Raw genomic sequence first — 19,327 nt, forward strand, 5'->3', positions numbered from 1 at the left:
GCAGAATTCCACCAGCAAAGTTACAGATAAAAGTCTGGGTTTTCCTGACCTGGGTTTGATATGGCAAAGCAGGATAGTTATAAAAGGCAGAACGAGGCTGATCGAAAGAGGGCATCTCACCTCAAAAAAGAAAAGTTTGCTAGAGAGCCAACCTGGAGAAGAGTCAGGAGCTCTCTCTTTAGTGCTCATGAAATTATGAGAACAATTAGGGCTCAAGAAAGAGCTTGGCAAAGCCTATCTACCCATGAGCCTCTGCAGCCTCCCCTGAAGAAAAGCTTGTCTGCCGTGCTTGCAGGGGAAGGCTGGGAGATGCTCTCAGGACCACGGAGAGCTTTGGGTGGGAAAGACCAAGGGGGATCTGATGATATGGAGAGGCTATGGGTGTTTGAGTCATTAATGTGATACGAATAAAGCTTGATTGATTTTGATATGCAGGCTTATTAGACAGAGGTAAGAGTCTGTGAGAAAAAACATCCCATTTGCATTTAGGTCCCTCACTGTGTGTTCAGGGGACCCCAGCAAGGATGGGGCGGAGAGCTGGGTGAAGCAAGCAAGGATGCAAGAGGAATAGGAAGATGAAGGGACAGAGGAGAGCCTTGTTGGAGGAGGTCTTGGGTCATTAACTGCTGTGAAAACCCCAGCCAGGATTGGTGGCGGCTTTTTCCAGGGGGAGCGAGGTAGCCCTCCTTCCAAGGTAAATAGTTCCTGAAGTAATGTGTCTAGAGTCCTGAGATGGGCAGACGGAAAGCTGGCTCGGAAAGGAGGATGGAGGGACAGGGGTGGGGAGGAGGGTGGGGAGGGGACAGGAGGAGGGGTTACAGGCGAGGCAGTGGGAGGCTGCAGCCCTCGGACACCATCGTACCGTATGAGGGCTGTTTGGGTTCTGAGATCTCTTCCCACTGAGAATCCCAGGTGGATATTTTATGGTGGGGCTCCTGAGGTATCTCGAGAATAATAATAACAACAACACACTTTAGAAAATGTTATCTTGTATAAAAGGTACTCTTACTTATTACTTGCATCATCATCATTATTTAATGCTTATACGATGCAGCATTGTGCTGAGTAAGCACTTTATATAAACTTATCTCATTTAATCCTCACAATGACCCTATGAGAATAGGCAGTATTGTTAGTCTCCTTGTAGCGGAGAGGAAACTGAGGGTCAGAGCGGCGGTGTTGCCTCGCCCGGGTCCACGGCAAGGAGGAGCTGAGCCAAGACTTGCCCTCAGCGAGGCTGACTCTGGGGCCTGGGCTTCTGCCTCTCGGGGAAAAGGCTTGACCAGCCTAGAGAGAAGGAGGGAGACCGTGGGTGCGGACGCGGCCACAGACCTAGCTCAGGAAGCACAGCCGCGCAGCACCCTGACTGCCGCTTACTGGATGCCTACTTCCAAATTTTATCAAATCTAAGACACCGTACATTGCAAGATACGCCATCATTATATGCACCATTAAGAAAAAATGCTGCTTATCCTGGTTTTAGAGATGTTAAAATACCGGAAGAAAACTGCCTCCGAGGCTTGGCGAAGTATTTTAAGTGCCGCACTGTGCTAGGAGCTCTGCCTCCGCTATCTCATTTCATCCCAACAATAGCCCTTTTCTTATCGCTCCCACCCTCAGAGAGGAGGACACGGCTTAGGGCAGCAGAGCCTGTGCCCGCGGTCAGTGACACAGAGCCAGGCAGCTGCAGAGCCTGGATCTGTCTTTGGCAACTTCCTGTGCCCAAATCCCTGTCCGTAACCACATTGCCTTTGAAGGAGATGGGACATCTTTGTCATTTGTCCCTTTTGGGAGGCAGCCAGCGGGGCAAACCAAAACACAACGGAAGCACCTGACTTGAAGAAAAAAGAAAACCTCGCCTTGCTGCTCTTCACAGATTCTTCTGTGCCCGGGGTCACTGAGTCCCAAACTCCCTCTAAACTCCAGAGATGCCAGATTTTGTATCATCCTTGACACTGAACTTTATACGCTTCCCACATCTTCCTTGCCCCCTCCCAACTTTCTAAGTGTCTTAACTCTTTGGCCTCACTCTGCCTTGCTTGAGAGCCTTTTTTGTGTCTTAATCACTGAGCCTCCTCGTTAAGGTTTTTCTAAAACTCTTTTGTGTTAAAAGGAATAAACGAGGTGGAACAAGAGGTTGGATGTGTGGGAAAAGTCAGCTGGACAAGTTTTCTCTTGCTTGTATTTTTGCCCCCGAGATCTCCACCGTGGGCTGTGTATCGACACGCCGGCCTCTTGGTTTCCAAGTTATGTCATCATCGTATATCTCCTTGCCCTCCGTCTTGACCTCTTGGCTATCCTTCCCAGAATTTTCCATAGTGAAGAAGGAAGCTGTGTTTTAACAAAATCTTCCTCATCTCTTCGAAACACCCTTGTTCCCTCCGCTCCCAGCCAATGAGTCACTCCTTCCCTTCACATCTATTCTCAAAGACTTCCTGATACAGGAGATGGATGGTGTTTGGTGCTTTCGCCCTTCCTGATACTACTTCTCACTTCAACGAGAAATTAAAATCACAACTTGGAAGTGCCTCCTAACTGGAAAAATCATTCTATTGGAATAGACTCATTTTTTTCCTGATTACCCTTCTTCTCGCTTGTCCTCTAGCCTTCAGAATCTCTTTCTTTTCTTTGCATGACTGTCTCAGTCTAACTTCCCAGACAGCCATGCTAAGGGGAATTTTAACAAAATTCTCACTTTCAGTATACGTAAACCTTTATTGAATGTCAGTTTCTTTTCAGTTTTTGATCAAAGTGCTAAACTTGCTCAGTGCACGTTTCGTTTGCTCTGAGTTCTCCTGAGGAAGAGACATGTTTGCTTCATTCATTTACTCCATGTAATGTGAGGCTACAGTAAATATGTGATCAGTGAATGAACGACTAGCAAGCCTTGCTGGGCTTTTGTGTTCATTTGGGATGTGAGCTCCACGAAGGCATCCATCACTCTCAGTACTTCATTTCTTTTCATAGCTATGTAATATTCCAGTGTATGGATATACCACATTTTGTTTATCCATTTATCCATTGATGGCATTTGAGTTTACCCATTTATCCATTGATAGGCATTTGTTTCTACCTTTTGACTATTATGAATATTGCTGCTATGAAATTTAGTGCACTTTTTTGTGTATGTTTTCATTTCTCTTAGGTATGTCCTTAGGAGTGGGATTGTGGGTCGTAGGGTGACTCTATGGATAACCATGTAAGGAACTCCCAAACTGTTTTCCAAAGTGGCTGCAGCAATTTTACATTACCATCTGCAATGTCCCAGCCCAGGACTCCAATTTCCCCACATCCTTCCCAGCACTTATTATCCATCTTTTGAGTATAGCCATCCTAGTGGATGTGAAATGTTATCTCTCTGCGGTTTTGACCTGCATCTTCCTGATGGCTAATGATGCTGAGCATCTTTTCATGTGCAGACAAGAATATCTGTATTATATTTGTGAGGCAACTATTGACGTGGTTCCCAGCATAGTGCCTGCATGTCACAGGTGCTCAATAACAGATGTTGGATAAACACAACTAAAAATGAAGCAAAGAAAAATGCCTTGAAAGATGTTGGTTCCATTATCTGTTACAGGCCTGGAAGAGGAATGGTTGTATGCAGGAGAATATTTTGCAAATATGAAGCAATGTATTTGGATCCTTCCCACCCCACCCTGTTGCCTGTAAACCATGTTCCATTTGGAGCCTCCCTTCCTAGAGGCTGGATCAGGAGGCCTGTCACTCAGAGCCAGAGAAGAAAAAGGGAACACAGAATAAAGAGAAAGAACAGCTGGCTCAACTGCCAAGATTTGTGGAGAGGTTTGCGAAATTGCTTGAGCTCTCCTTTAACATAGTGAGGGCTAGTCTGGCAGACAGACTGGAGCTTCTGCCACTGTGGAGGGACCTGCAGTGACAGGACAACTGGCCCTGCAGCATGGGGAGGCCCGGGAGTGGAGAGGGTGGACAAGCATGATCCAATGGCAAGTGGGTGTTGTTTGTACCCAGAATCTCCTGTTGTTCCTGCATGGTACAGATGCTGAGAGAGAGCCAGAGGCCATTGTGGGTGACCCTGCAGCATGGTCAGGGGCTGCAGGGTCACCCACAATGGCCTCTAGCTCTCTCTCAGCATCTGTACCATGCAGGGGTGGGGAGGCAGAACCCCAGAGGGGCCTACAGCCAGCAAGAGCTGGTCAGCCAAGGAGCCACTCTGGGCCCTGACTGAGCTAAGGGACCGAGACCTCTACTTGAGCCATAAAGGCTGCAGGTTGGCAGATGTGTGGGTGGGTGGATGCGTAGATGGGCAGGCGAAGGGCTCCATGCCAAGATCGCAGACCCCAGAGGCCCCAGTGAGAGGCTGAGTGACCCTGCTCCTCTTAGAGCAATATGATATTCGTGAGAGGAGCAGGGAGGGCAGCTGGAGACAGAGGGACCTCAGGGACGGAGCAGTACCTAAAAGGACTGTTTGAATTCTTGTACCAGATGAGGCTGCAGCTTTTTTCTCAGCTTCCTAACAAGCGAGGTCTTGTGAGGAAGCCTAGGTTACAGACAAGCGAAGAGAAAGCATAGTCACGCCATGTGAGAAATCGGGTGCCCTGCCACCAGGGCGGGTTGGCTCAGCAGTGAAGTAGCCCAATACAAGGCAGCAGGAACGCGGTCGAGATCTGATAGTGTTGCTGTGTCTGTGGCCCCTTCCATGGGCCCGCAAAGGGGTCGCGGAGCATCTGGGCCAGAGAATTTCTCCCCTTCGACCAGCAAAACGGCTCAGAGTGCATGTCCTTTATCATCTTTGGCTATTATTTTTAAATAAGGCTTTGGAGGTATTTGGGTGGGTCGAGCTAAAGAAACATCACTGCTCTAACAGGGGCACCTCCCAGGATTTGAGCCCTTACTTTGTTTTAGGCACTATAAGAAGCTGTATATGTGTCATTGAATTCTCTCAATGACCCTCCATTATTAGCCATATTTTATAGATAAAAAAAAAAAAAAACAAGTGAGGTTTCCCAGGATCTATTATGGGTAAGCGATTAGACCAATTTTTGAACTCAATGACCTAAGCTGCAGAGGCTGGGCACTTAAGCATTGTTCTGCCCCAAAATTCCTATTTATTGAAGAAAAATTTTAAAATGCTATTGTTTTTAATTTATATAAAAAAAATACTTGCCCATTTCACAATAATGTGGATGGTTAAATAGAAAAATGGCATGTAATCAAAGTGGTAGGGAGCCCGAATGAGAACTTGTTTCAGCTGCTCTTTCCCAAGCACAAGCCAACTCCAGCAAACCTGAGGCCTCAGTTTTGTTGGTTATGTAATTACCCCCAAAGACATCACACCCAGCCCAGCTCAAAGCATACGTGCTTCCATCCACCCACACATCCACCAACCCACCCATCTACCCATCCATCCATCCACCCGTCCAGCCACCCAGCCAGTCACCTATCCATCTCCGTATCCATCCACCCACTTGCCCGTCCATCCATCCATTCAGTTTTTCATCTCACAGTTATCGAGCTTACTGTGTGCTAGGTACTGGACCCAAATGAACAAGGTGCTTCCTCCCTTTGAGAAGTTCACAGTTGGGGCAGAAGCGCCCCCAGAGTACAATGTACACAAAGTGCCGGATGGTGGTTAGACATGCGTGGAGTGCAGAGTAGATAGGGAAAGGGGGTGAAGAAAGACTGGCATGAGGAGATATTTTTGCCTAAAATGAACTACCCCCAGATCTCTGCACCTTTTTTTCCTTAGGTCTCAGCTTGAATATTGTCTCCTCAAGGAGTCTTATCTGACCATGTATTCTAAAATTGGCTTTACTCTTTATTCTCTGTCTTGGTTCCTTGACACTGAGTTTTTCTCCCCTTGTCCTTTAACTCACATGTGTGTGATCTGTAAAGTCCCAGGTACAATGTGGTTCCATAAGGGTAGGGACCACGACTTACTTTTTTCACAAGGCCTGACATAGAGTGGTAGCTTAGTTGGTTGTCTGAATAAATGAAAGTTGGAACCAGATTGTAAGGAGCCTTGAATGCCAAGCTAAGAAGTATGTACTTAGGCCTGCAAGCGGTAGAGAAAAACAGAGGACGTCTGAGCAAGGGTGAAGCAAGACCAGATTTGTGGTTCGGTAGGACAAGGCTGGAGATATGGGGATGGGATAAGAGGAATAAGCTACAGAGAGAAAAATTCAAAGCAACTGCCTTGGATAGGGGTCAAGATTTTGTTGGCCTAACCTAAACCTTGATGGTAGAAAGAAAAAGAATGTAAATGTAAGGAATACTGAGGTCTAATCATTAGGAGATGCCCATGGGTAGCAAGGGAAAGGAAATATGACTAAGGCTGTAGTTTGGGTTCCTGTGTAACCACTGTGCTGTCATTAATAAAGGCACAGGCGGTTTGGGATTTTGGAGAGGTGGGCGGAACCTGAGGCAGACGGGAGCACCCAGTGAGACAAGGAGAGCACATACATTGTAGCGAACACATAGGACAGGTTCCCGATGGATGCTAGATTTCAAAAGGTGGCTGAAGAAGAAGAAGAAGCCGTGACAGGACTCCAAGCAACGACGGTTAAAGAAAAAGAAGACAACTCAGAAGCCAGAGCTACTGTTGAAACCAGACAGAGGAAAAGGGTCCAGAATGGGATTAAAAGCTCTATTGCCCATAGGGCAGGAGAGTCCACAAGAGAGATAGTGGAGACTAGTCCAGGCTGCCCCTCAACTCCAGCCATGAGGAAAGGTGCGTACAATGGGCCAGATCTTCTAGTAGTTGAAGAGAAGCCAGACAGCAGGAGTTCTAGGTGAAATCTCTCAGTTGGTAAATGTCAAAATCAATTGAGAACCACAAGTAACGTGCAGCTCCAGCAAACCATATAGCCTCGGGCTGCATCTGGCTCAGGGATCACAAGTTTGCAACACTAGTTTTGGAAGAGATCATGCACTCGCTTTTCCAAAGGCAGTTTTGGTGGGAGGAGGATACAGAAGGATGACTGACTTCCTTTGGGATGCTGGGCCATTCAGGAAGCTGAGAGTAGGGCAGAAACAAGAGATTCCTAGGGGATAGGGAGATGGGGGAAAGGCTTCTTTGAGTGGAAGGGATTTAGCAAGTTTGGGGCTGAAGGGAAAAACTGAGTGGACTGAATGAACAGCAATCTTGTCCTCTTTTCAGAGGGCTTTAAATGTGTAATTTTTTTCCCTTTAAATTAGAAAAATTCCTGCAATGTATTTTTACCCCTTCCATCCCACTCTCCAGAGGCTATCATTTTTCAGGTTTCTATCTCTGGATACACATGTAATTTTAAAATCATTTGTGGGATAATTCCACATGATTATTCTAAGGCTTCCTTTTTTCCCCACTTATCTACATCGATATGTGCCTAGCTCTTTTTTTTTTTTTAATTTTATCATTCCATTTTTGATACGATGTGATTTCCATATTCTTGCTATTGCAAACAGTGCTGCTGTGACCCTCATACATTGATCTCTGGGCATTGGTGTGAGTGAGTTCTTCCGCTGGACAAATTCTTACCCCTAGACCCACCAGTCACATACCTGCACATAGTGTGATGCGTTTGCGAAGACCTCGTTCAATTTGTCTGCTCTTCCCTTGGGGCCTGGGAAAGAAAAATGATAGGAAGGAGCTGTATTGCCGAGGGAGCTTTAAAGTGTCCCCACGAATATACAGCTTTCTTTTTAATCGAGATGTTGTGGGTAGGACCATGTTTATGAATAGATAACTGGTATTCAACCTGGTGAACGTGGAACAAATCCAAATAATTCTCAGAGAGAAAAAAGTTTCATCTCTGCCCTTCCTGATTTGGTCACCCATCTTCTGGGCTTAGGACCAATATTTGGAGAAGTTACTGATTCTGGAGGGCCTACTAAAACGTATTGAGTCACGATGCAGGAAATTGGTTCACGGATTTCAGGAAGACCAAAGGTTGAAAGCCATTAATTTTTTTTTTTAACATGATTATATTCCTGGGAGTTGGTATTTAATCTGTGAAGTCATCAATTTAATTATATTTTCAAAAGGTCATTCTTTGGCACAGAGTGGGGAAAACTCTTTCTCATTACCATGAAGAACACAAAAACATGCAGGAGAAACAAAGACTGGGTGTTAAACAGCCTCCTTGCAGGGGCGTGGATGTCATCCGTGTGGCTGGCACGCTTGGCTCAGAGCGCCCTCTTCTGGACCCAGGCTCCGCTGCACCAGCCTGGGCCCAGCCCATCAACAGCAGGACAAGCCTGATTTTTTTTTTAATTAATTAAATTTATTAGGGTGACATTGGTTAATAAAATTATATAGGTTTCAAATATTCAGTTCTATAATACATGATCTGTATATTGCATTGTGTGTTCACCACCAAAGTCAAATCTGATTTTTAGAAATCTGTATAGAAAGCTGCTCCAATTCTAACTTCAACACATCTTTGAGTTTCTTCTACTTCAGCCACCGTAATATTTGTGCTACAGTTTCAGGTTACACAGGACCCTGTCTCCTCTTTAAAAATGACCCCTTGGTTACTATTTCTTTAAAAATACCCTCCTTAGATCTGAGTTAAGCCATTGGGACTCCACTTAGGTTTTGTTAACTGTTGGGAATACGTTTATGATTTTGGATAAGTGAGAACAAGATCTAGAAGCCAAAGAAGAATGGCAAACAATTCCAGGTGTCATCACCCATTACATTAGAGCAAAATACATTTAAGATTGAAGTTTTCTGTCCCACTACAGAAAGCTGTCAGAACCTTAATTCTGCCTCATATTTTCTCTACTTATTTAACAAATACTTGCCGAGTACCCATTACGTGCTAGAAAGTATGCTAGGAGCAGGTTCACAGTGAGGGACAAAATGAAGAGAGCGTCATTTTAATTCATCAAGTGTGGTAACAAAGTGGTATTTTTACTGCTAAATGCTTGGAAATCTAAGAGTATCCTAATGGGTTACTGGAGCCTCAGTAATGTTCTTTCGAATTACTTGTTAACCTATCATGTGCTATTACTATTAAATTTAACTAGATTAATCCTCTCAGCTCAGAAATGTTTTCTTTCTAACTTCTTAAAAGGGGCTATTCAATCCTCTAAGAAACACGCTCATAATCTGTTATGATCGGAAGAAGGAGGCAGGATGAAAGAAAACAGCTTTTCCAAATAACTGCCTGTTTTGCTTGGAGCTGGAGTGGGCAGTGCTGAGGCCGGGCCCTGTTTGGATGTGGGAGCCTGCGGTTATCTGGAACTGTCTTCATAAACCTTGCTGGGTGGGCACCAGGCCTATAGCCCATGGCTCGCCCTTTGCCATGCTCATGCTCCAGACAAAAGAGAAGTCTTCTCTCTCTTTCTCTCATCCAGGTGTGAGAACCATTTGCTAGACAGAGGGGCATCAGGTCCCAGAAAGGGCCATTCCCGAAGTAGGGGTGCTCTCTGCAACCAGGACACATTTACAGCATTGAAGACAGCAATGACAGCACCAGGGAATGACCCAGTCAAGGTCATCCAAGAGATAAGGGAATGACGCAAGGCCAAGGGCTGTGAGAAGTCAAACCCCAACACAGCTTCCAATGAGATGCCACTAATTATTTACACTCTGACTTTTCCTAAACTTCAGATGAACCACAGAGAGGCAGACATCCTTTCTTCTTCACCTCTCTTGGATTTATAACTGTAATACAACGCTTCTTTGGGAAAGTCATGGATCCTTCTATTCTGCTATCCAAATTATAAGTGAATTTGGCTTTTTTAAAAAGCTAAACTTCTCTCTAAAATCACTCCAGATTCCAAAGGGATAGTTTTGAACGCTTGTATGTTATGGGTTAGCTCCATCGAAAGTTCTGAACTTTCAGATGCTCTTTCCCCAGTTACACTGTTCAATTAAATTCAGTTCATTCCATTCAACTCAGCAAATATTTATTGAGCTGAGCACTGTGTTAGAAAAAGACCTGGACACTGCCCTCAGGAAATGCACAGACCAAAGGATGAGACAGATGAATAAACAAATCATTTCAGTCCAGCATGGTGAGTGCAATGATAGATTCGTGTACAAGGCAGCACTTCAAGCCTCTGCTCTCATGGAGTTATGGTCTGGAAAAAGAACCAGACGTTAATTGGAAAATTGCACAAACGAAAGGACAAGTTAAGCTCTGTCCAGTGCCATGGAGAAGAGGCAGGGAGCACCATCAGAGCTTTAATGGGGCATCTGGCCAGGGGCTCTGGTTGGGTGTCCTTGAAGAAATCTCAGCTGAGATCTGAAAGATGGGTCAGGGTGAATTCACTGTTGAGTGCAGGGAAGAGTGGTCCAGGCAGGGGAAAGAAAGTGTGCAAAGGAACTACGGCAAAAGGGCACAGACTGTACTCAAGGAACCAAAGCAAAGCTGGGGCCAGAGCACAGGACTGGAGGCGGAGAGTGAGGTGGCTGGGCCGGAGAAGTCAGCAGGGCCAGATCCCACAGAGGGCCTGGTCAGCCACGGCCTTTACTTCTGTGTGGTCATTTCCTGTCTGTGTAAAGGGGATCAGAGCACTGTCTACCTTGTAGGAATAAGTGAATCTTTTTGAGCACTTGGAGGAGTGTGCTGTATGTATCAGCTGCTATTACTGCTGTAATTGTCATCCTCATCATCTCACCATGATGAGCCTCACTGGAGGACTCACTGGCCTAGGTCAGATGTTTCTTTTTAACACTTCACGCTCCCTGTGTGGACACAGTTCCACAGAGGTCTCAGAGGCCACATGAATTAGCATAAAATCCTGTAAGAGTAACCAGTGGGTTTCTGGAGACATTCCGAAATGAATGTCCGGCTGGCCTGTTGACCACAGAGCTCAAAAACAACCACCAAGAGTTTATCCCCAAATACCCAGAAAAAAACCGAGACAGAGGAAAGAGGACAGTGCCTCCCAAGAGAAGGCTGTCTATAAATGGAAAATTACACTGGAAGAAAACAAATCTTATTTGATGCGAACCCATTTTTGACTCTGTCTGGAAATCCAGGGCAGAAGGAAGTGGAGAGGACAGGGAGTGAGCAGATGTGCCCAGGCTGAGGCCGCCTGCCTGGGCACCGGTGTGTTACCACCACCAAGATGACGAGGAAGGGCTGCAGCCTGCTGCCAAGGCACCCACACCTCAGACCGGACACTGGACAGACCCAGCTGCTCCTGGGCTGCTTTCCATGTGGTGTGACGCGTGTCCAGGCTGCAAATGCTAGCCCATGGCTGAGATGAGGAGCGACGAGCTGAAGTGGGGACAGGCAACACGGGAGAAGCTTTAGGGGGGTACGGAGAGCAGGGCTGGTGCTCCTGGGGGCACTTCTGTTTCCTAAAATGGGTTGTCATCGCATTGAATGGATAACCTATCTAGTAAGTGTTCAATGAATGCTAGCTTAAAAAATCAAGCAGTACTCCCTTCCAAGGAGCTTAGAGCCTCCATTACCCATGGCTTTAGTTCCAGTTCTACAACTCATTTGCTGTGTGGCACTAGGTAATTTCTGAACATCTCAGTGCCTAATATTTCTCATTTGAAAAGAATTGTGACCTTGCAATTTAAATGGCTCTACTTCAAAAATATTAACAATAAAAAGAGGTAATATTTGGTGACATATTTTCACTATGAGACAAACACTCTTAAGAACCTTCCTGGGAGGTTATAATCCCGATACTAAGACATAGCTCCTAAGAGACAGAGCTAGGACTCAGATCTTGCTGTGTGTGAACTCGGAGCCAGGGATCTCCTCAGCTATAGTGACAGATTCAGGCTCCTGTGGGCTGAAGCAAATCACAGACAGAAGCAGGCACCTCTGGGTTACCTTTATGTGTTCCTTGGTCTACAGGCAGTCCTTACCCCTTGCAGCAACCTCTCTTCTGCCTCCAGCTCCCCTGCCTCTCTAAGCCATCGGCTCTGCCCGAATGAAAGGTATTCATGGGAAGGAGGTGTGGACCCTGCCGCGCCACCTCCATTAACACACACTCAGCTCCACGGCAGGGATAATTTGGGCTGTGTGCCCACTAGGAATGAGTGCGTGTATGTTAAGCTCTACATTAACACTTGTAGTTTAAAATGTTGGTCCTTCTGACTCAGACCTCCACCCCCAACAACATAGTAAAACCCCGTATGTACCAGCAATTCCACTTCTGGGTATTAATCCAAAGAAATCCAAAACACCAACTCAAAAAGATATATGGACCCCTATATTTGTTGAAGCATTATTTACAATAGCCAAGATATGGAAGCAACCTAAGTGCCCATCAATAGACAACTGAATAAAGAAGATGTGGTACACACACACACACACACACACACACACACACACACACACAATGGAATATTATTCAGCCACTAAAAAGAATAAACTCTTACCATTTGTGAAAACATGGATAGGCCTAGAGGGTATTATGCTAAGTGAAATAAATCAGAAAGAGAAAGAAAAATAACACATGATTTCACTTAGAATGTGAAATCTAAAGAACAAAATAAGTGAACAAACAAAACAGTAACAAACTCATAGATAGAACAAACTGATGGTTGCCGGATGGGAGGGAATTGAGGGGCGGAGTGAAAAACGTGAAGGGGTTCCTCATCACTGACTCAAGCCTTTCCTCCCTCTCTTCGTCCCCCTGCTCACCCACCTCTGGGGACAGAACTCAGCCGGTCACTTCTTGGTCTTTACGTTTCTTGACTTTTCTGCAGAATCTGATACTTTTAATCACGACTTTCTTGACCTTTCTCCTGCTCTGACTTTCATAAGCATCCTTTGTCTGTCTCCTTCTTTTCCTACATTTTCATCTCAGCTCCCCTTCTCTCACACCCATACTGGGCTCCCTCGGGCCTACCACTTCTGTCTTCTTTTCTGCTTTCCATTGATGACTTCACCCAGCCCCCAGATTCCAACCCCAATGAGCATTTCCATGAGGATGCTTCTTTCCTCTTGAGGTCTCTCTCTCTCTGTAGCTTCAGAAACGGACATGCCCACCTCAGTGTCCTACAGACACAGCAAACTCAACCTGCCCATTTCAAAACATTTGGCCCTCAGGAAGTCTGTGTTTCTGCCAGGTCAGTGCTTCTCACGTTTAATATGCATGTGAGTTCTCTGGGGCGCCTTGTTAAGCTGCACGTTCTGCTTCTCTAAGTCTGGGGTGGGGGCCGAGATTCCACGTTTCTAAGTACCTGAGTGATGCCCATGCTGCTGGTCCAAGGTCCCCAATTTAGGCAGCAACACTCTAGAGAGATTTCCATTCTCTAGGTCAGGGGTTCTTAATTTTGTCTACAAATTAGAACCACCTGGGGATCGTACTAGTTATAACATGGTTTAAAAATGTGCATACGGTAAAAACGTCAAATATATTAACTCCTTTTTTGCCTAGTCCCAACCCAGACAAATGAATCAGAATTTCTGAGTGTGTGGTCCAGGTACCTGCATTTTATAAATAATTATTGCTTTCCTTTTAGGCTAGGACTGTACTGAGGACTGATAAGATGGTATTAAATAAATCAAAATCTTATGGAGCTTACATATTAGTGGAAGTAGTGGTGATAAAACAGAAAAATAAACAAATACTGGAGAGCATGTCTGATAAGTGCTATAAAAGGAAAATTGTAGTTCAATTGAGATAGAGAACAACTGAGGCAGATCAATTTTAATTAGAATGGTCAGAGAGCATCCTTTTGCAGAGGTGACATCTGAGCTATGAGTCACGAGGAGGTGGACACACAAAGATCTAAGGAAAGAGGAGCATTTCAGGCTGAATGAACACTGTTTCAGGCAGAGGGAATAAAAATGCAAAGACGCTACGGCAGGTACACGCTTAGTGAGTCCAAGGAAGAGCAGGAAAGCGATAGCATAGAAGGAGTACAATGAGCAAGGAAGGAGAGGCATGGGATGAGGCCAGGGGAAGACTAAAGCCCAATCATAAACCTGTAGGACATAGTTTTTCTGTGGATAGAACAGCAGGAAGTATTTTAAGCAAGCAAGAGGTGTGATCTAACGTAAGCAATCTGCTGTAGGAGGGCAAGAATTGAAACGAGGAGGAATGTAAGAAATGATGGTGGTTTGGAACATAGTGGTAGCAGTGAAGAAGATAGAAGAAGTCAGACTCTGGATATATTTTGGAAATAGAATAGAACTTGCTGGTAAATTGAATGGCGCTAGGTAAAGTAGAGAGAAAGAAAGACTTCTCTGTTTAGGGGCTGGGGCACTGGGAACATTTACTAAGATCTGAAATACTTGAGGGGAAAAAGCTAAGGAATTGGATAGAAGGGATCAAAAGTTCCATCTGGGCCACCTTAAATTTAAGGTAATTATTGGACATCCATGTGGAGATGTTGAACAAGAAGTATGATACAAGATCTGGCCATAAATTATCTTTCCAGCCTTCCCTCCCTCCCCCATGAACTCGTTACATACGAGCCAGTCTTAATTTAAAGTATACTGTTTCCTATTCTGACCTTGTATTTTCCCAACTCTGTTCCTTGCCTATGCCGTGTGCCCTGTCCATTGTACCTGCCAATCCTGCACTTTCAAGACACTAATCTTGCATACAAAGCATGTCAAGTAACCCAAGGTCTCTATCATCATTGATTTGTGCCTCCTGGGAACTCTTATTTGTAACAGTGTCACATCCCTATGCCACCCCCCAGGAGATATTTATGTGTATTTACCTGCCCTGTGGGCTGCAAGTTCCTGGAGGGCAGGGCTTTCATCCTCTCCTTTCACCTTATCTTCCATAATATCTAGAAATGTCCCTAGCACTTAAAAAGCTATTCATTAAATGTGCTAAATAAATAAATGACTAGAACTGGTCCTGAGATGATAGCCTGAGGTTATTCTAGTCATCAGTGATCAAAGGTGGGAGGTTTCCTCAACCCTGGATATACTAACTATTGCTGAGTCTGTGGGTCACTGGTATAGAACTATTCAGTGCAAAGCTGAGAGTCTTGACACATGTATGTCACTGTTTATCTCTAAATAGTAATGCATGTAACCTTCTTTAGCCAAGAGTAAATTCCTTTAAAAAAAAATCTGAATCTAATTTATGAGCTCACTAAAGAAGCCTATTATTAGAAAAGCTGATAGAACGTTCTTTCCTACAAAAAAAAAAAAAAAAAAACCTTACATTTGTAGTCACCACCACTACTGCTCCATGCTCAGCTTTGGTAAGATGACTTTGCTTTCTGTCAGGGCACGTATGTCATGCTGGAGCACTGAAAACTGGTGGGGACCCTGAAAAATGGTGTTGAGCCCTGACCATTTTATGACCTTATGCCAAATCTCTCCTTGAGGCTTCATTAAAACCTGATTCATTTATTCTAGTGCATTTTGCTTTACTGTGTGCCAGGTTATGGATTCTGAAATAGAGAAGAGTCAAGACGAGTCAGATATTGGGGTCTTGGGAAACAAGCTAGCAGACACCTAGAAACTGAGAGAAAGACGAGATGGAAATAGAGAGTAGGGACCTTGGAGGGAGGCTGAGGTGTAGCCTTAGCTCATAAGAGTATGAGAGGTAAGGGATGACTCCTGGAAGAAGGAAGGGTACAGAGGCTGAGTGAGATTAACAGAATAATACAGAAGGTCGCAACCTAATGATGGTTCCACTTACAGCTTTTTGACTATAAGATAGTGCAAAAGCAATACACATTCAGTAGAAACCATACTTCCAATTTTGAATTTTGATTTTTTTCCCAGGCTAGCTATATGCTGTGGTGCTGGGCAGCAGCAGTGAGCCCCAGCTCCCCTCAGCCACGCATTCACGCAGGTAAACAACTGATACTCGACAGTATTAGACGATTTCGCCCAACTATAGGCAAATGTTAAGTGTTCTGAGCACGTTTATAGTAGGTGAGGCTAAGCTAGGATGCTCAGTGGGTCAGGTATATTAAATGAATTTTCAACTTAGGATAATTTTAACTTACAATGTGTTTATTGGAACATAACCTCATCGAGTAATTTGAAGAGCACTCATACAAAATAGATGGTAGAGAAGTAATGGAGGCTATTGGAGAAAGATGGCAAAAGAACATTATCAGTAGCAGTACCCATCATCTATTGAGTGTTGGTTACATGACAGACATTGTGGCAAGATGTTTGCACAGATTATCTGATTCCCTTTTCCCATGACCTGACAGTAGGTACTATTATTTAATGCATTTACATATGAGAAACTTGAGGATCAGAGAGGTTAAGTAACTCACTCGGGGTGATGGAGCTCGAGTGTATAAGAGCTAGGATGCAGATCAAGGTCCATCGGATGTCAAGGCCTATGTTCATAACCACCATTTTATGCTACCTTCTGATATTGATTCAGGACATCTCCTACCACCATGCTTGCTGGAGGGTGAAAAACTCAATGCCTTTCAACACTCCCAAAGAACGAGGCTCTGGGTGATGAGCTAATTCAGAGGTGTAGTTCAAAAGCCCTGCGATGACTGAGCTGTCTGCCAGGGCTGCGAGCACTCAGAGCAGAGATGCTCTCATCATCATTGGGGAATACTCACTCCATTGTGTTGGGCCCCACCTAAATGTTTTTTTTTATTGTCTGCTCTTCACCATGAGTAATGCCACTTTCCATTTTAATCTGGGAGCTTTCAGAAGATGACCTTGTTATAAGCCAGCGCTTAAAGCTAACTGCTGCCTAGGGGATTACTCACCTACTTCAAGACCAACATCACACCCTCCCACTCAAGATGCTGCTGGAATATCCTGTTCTTTGCCAAAGCCTAAAGGAAATCTGGTTTCCCCTGGAATCAGAGTAGGAAGGTGCCAGGTTATCAGAAAGCTGGCAAGTTAACTAGTTCTCCAAGCAGTACTGTGGTGGTTCTGGTCCCCTCTTGTGTAGTAAGATTTTATGGCTTTGTTCATTCGCTTAGCATTTGCAGAGGGCCTACTATGTGCCAGGCTCTTGGCTCCATGATAGACATACTTCAGTTATCTAGATGGCTTTAGGGAACTAACAATCTAGGGAAAGATGAGCAGACAATTATAATAAAATGTTATAACCAATAGAGTGTAATAGATGACATGCCATGGGAAGCTCAGGGAGTCTGAAGGATTTAAATGAAAGTAGGTATGAAGGACACGTAGCAGCTGGCTAGGTTTCTTAATTATAAACGACCAAAATTGACTGTGACTGATACAAGTGGAAAGAGAAGTTAGAGAAGCTGGGGTTGCCCACTGACTCACTGGAAAGGCATAGTGGCTCAGCATCACATTGCAGGAATGATGCAACCAGACCAAGACCTATGTGTGTGGTGGGGAGGTGGAGGGAGTACCCCTCAAATATGGGATGGGGCTTCAGATGCAGCGCAGTCAGAGGGATGACAAATGTCGAGGACAGCAGGTAGAAGTGGGGAAGGTGGGGAAGATTGTCTCAGAATGACCTAAGATATTCTGAGTCAGAGAAACCAAAAGGAACAGCTTAAAGAGAGCAGTTACTGAGGCAAGCAGTGCTGGGGCCAGACAGCCAGGCTCTTGGGGGTGTCCTTAGTGAGTGAGGCTGCTGTTCAACCAAAGACTTCAAGGCCTCTGTGAGGAAACCAGCTGTGTGCCAGCAGGTGAGTAGAAACGATGTTTTAAGCCTTTTCTTTCATTTCAGTGTTCCCAAGGCCTTTCTAGAAGGCTGCAGTTCTCAGTCTGTGCCCTGAGGTTACAGAGCCCAGCTACATCAGAAAAATCTTCTCTGCATAATAGTCGGAAAATGATTGGGATAAGTCAATGGGATAATGATAATAGCCAACCTTTATTGCTGTGCTAACATGTGCTTACATGCATTATTTCATTTAATGCTCATAATGAGCCTGTTAGTTTACAGATGAACAGACAGAGGCACAAGGATTATAAATAACTCGGCCAAGATCCTACGGTTAGCAAATTATGGAGCTGGGATGCGAATGTAGATCTGCTTTACTGTAATTAAGAGCCTGATGGCAAGATATGAGGAGTAAGGGTCAGATGAAAAAACAGTCGTATAGAGAAAACATTTTTTCTGTGCTAAGTACAAAATAAGGGATTGGAAGCCTAACCCCTTTGCTATTATCACTCTCATGGGTACCATTTTGAATCTTAAGGTCAGCTATTGCTCCCTACTGAGAAATTTTTAAATTCTACCTAAGGGAGAAAAGGCCTGTTTTTCTAGATGGAGCCTTAAGTGAGAAGCTTTTAGCATTAACTCAGAGTATTGACCCCTAGACTGCAGCAAGAGGTATATTTAGTATTTTTTAATGGATTTTTAAAATAAAAACTTCTCTGACTATACAAATAATATATGTAAAAAAATATTAGGTAAATATAGAAAAATAAAAATAAGAAAACGAAAATCACCATAACCTTATCACCCAATGATGGCTATTGTTACATTTTGGGGTGTGCGTGTATAATTTGTAGTCTCTTTTTCCAATGCATATGTATAAGTATTGTCTTTTAATCACAGTTCTTAATAGCTTAAATCTTAAATATCTTGATATCTTAAATAATTGTTATTGTCTTGATTTCATCACCCTTCCCAAGGGAGTATTTTATCATAGTATTCAATTTTGCAAAACTACTGAATGAATATTAGTAGTAGAGCATGACATAGAATGCAAAGTGATTTGTTCAAATGAATGGGCAGAAGACATGGGCGCTCACTGCGGCGTACTGAATATAGTGTATGCACCTGGTTCTTAAAGGTGGACCTGGTTTTTTATTACTCATTTATATTTCTAGCTGGTAAGCATCTGAAAAATTCTTAACATCATGATTAACCTAGTCAGGTAACCATTTACTTATTAGGAGAGATTTTTTCCACAATCCACGATATAGATGTTACACAGATAAAAAGTAGAAGAGCAGTTTCTACGACTGAGCGCCAAGTGGAATTCTGGTTCTGATCCCACTCCCCCTGCTTTGGCCGAGGGGACTCCATCCCTTTCCATGTCCCGGTCAAAGGCAGTTCAAAACCACACACAGCGATTTGGCTTTCTTGGGCAGGCATGCAGTTTGGCTCTTCCTTATAGTCCCCTCTAAGCATTTTCTCTCAGAGCCCACGTGGCTCAAGCCAGCACAAAGCTAGGTCTATTGGGTCACTGCTGTTGTCAACTCTTGGCACATCCAGTGCCACCCATCTCCTGTTGTTTTCCCAGCTCGTCAAGACAAAGTCCTACCAGTTCAGGAGCCCTTTGTATTCTTTGTGTTGTCCAGACATCTGTTTTGTGTTGGGAGTCAGGAGCCAGGGGCCGGTCAAGTGCTTGCACAATGCAGCTGGATTTGCTGATGTAAACAAAGTTGCTTATATGTGAGTTATCTGACCCTGAAAAGGCTCCAAAGAACTATCCCCTCAGGCCTCCAGCAGGACTTTTACCCTCAGTCCAAGGGGACAAGGAAAATGAATTGAATTTAGT

The 19,327-nt window shown here is 44.4% G+C and overlaps 1 protein-coding gene and 1 long non-coding RNA gene across 7 annotated transcripts in view; one reads left to right on the forward strand and one right to left on the reverse strand.

The window, feature by feature from the left end:
- The window catches only part of FGF1 (fibroblast growth factor 1), an 88,855-nt gene that overhangs the window by 25,638 nt on the left and 43,890 nt on the right, over positions 1–19,327 (forward strand). The window lies entirely within an intron of this gene.
- LOC107500882 overlaps positions 7,263–19,327 on the reverse strand; it is a 273,634-nt gene continuing 261,569 nt past the window's right edge. For all 3 annotated transcript variants that reach the window (XR_004952060.1, XR_004952059.1, XR_004952061.1), the window contains one exon: positions 7,263–7,583. This is a non-coding gene — a long non-coding RNA (uncharacterized LOC107500882). The remainder of the gene's footprint in view (positions 7,584–19,327) is intronic.

Source organism: Rousettus aegyptiacus, unplaced genomic scaffold, assembly GCF_014176215.1.
Source record: "Rousettus aegyptiacus isolate mRouAeg1 unplaced genomic scaffold, mRouAeg1.p scaffold_m13_p_7, whole genome shotgun sequence".
In the NCBI taxonomy this organism is placed as follows: domain Eukaryota; kingdom Metazoa; phylum Chordata; class Mammalia; order Chiroptera; family Pteropodidae; genus Rousettus; species Rousettus aegyptiacus.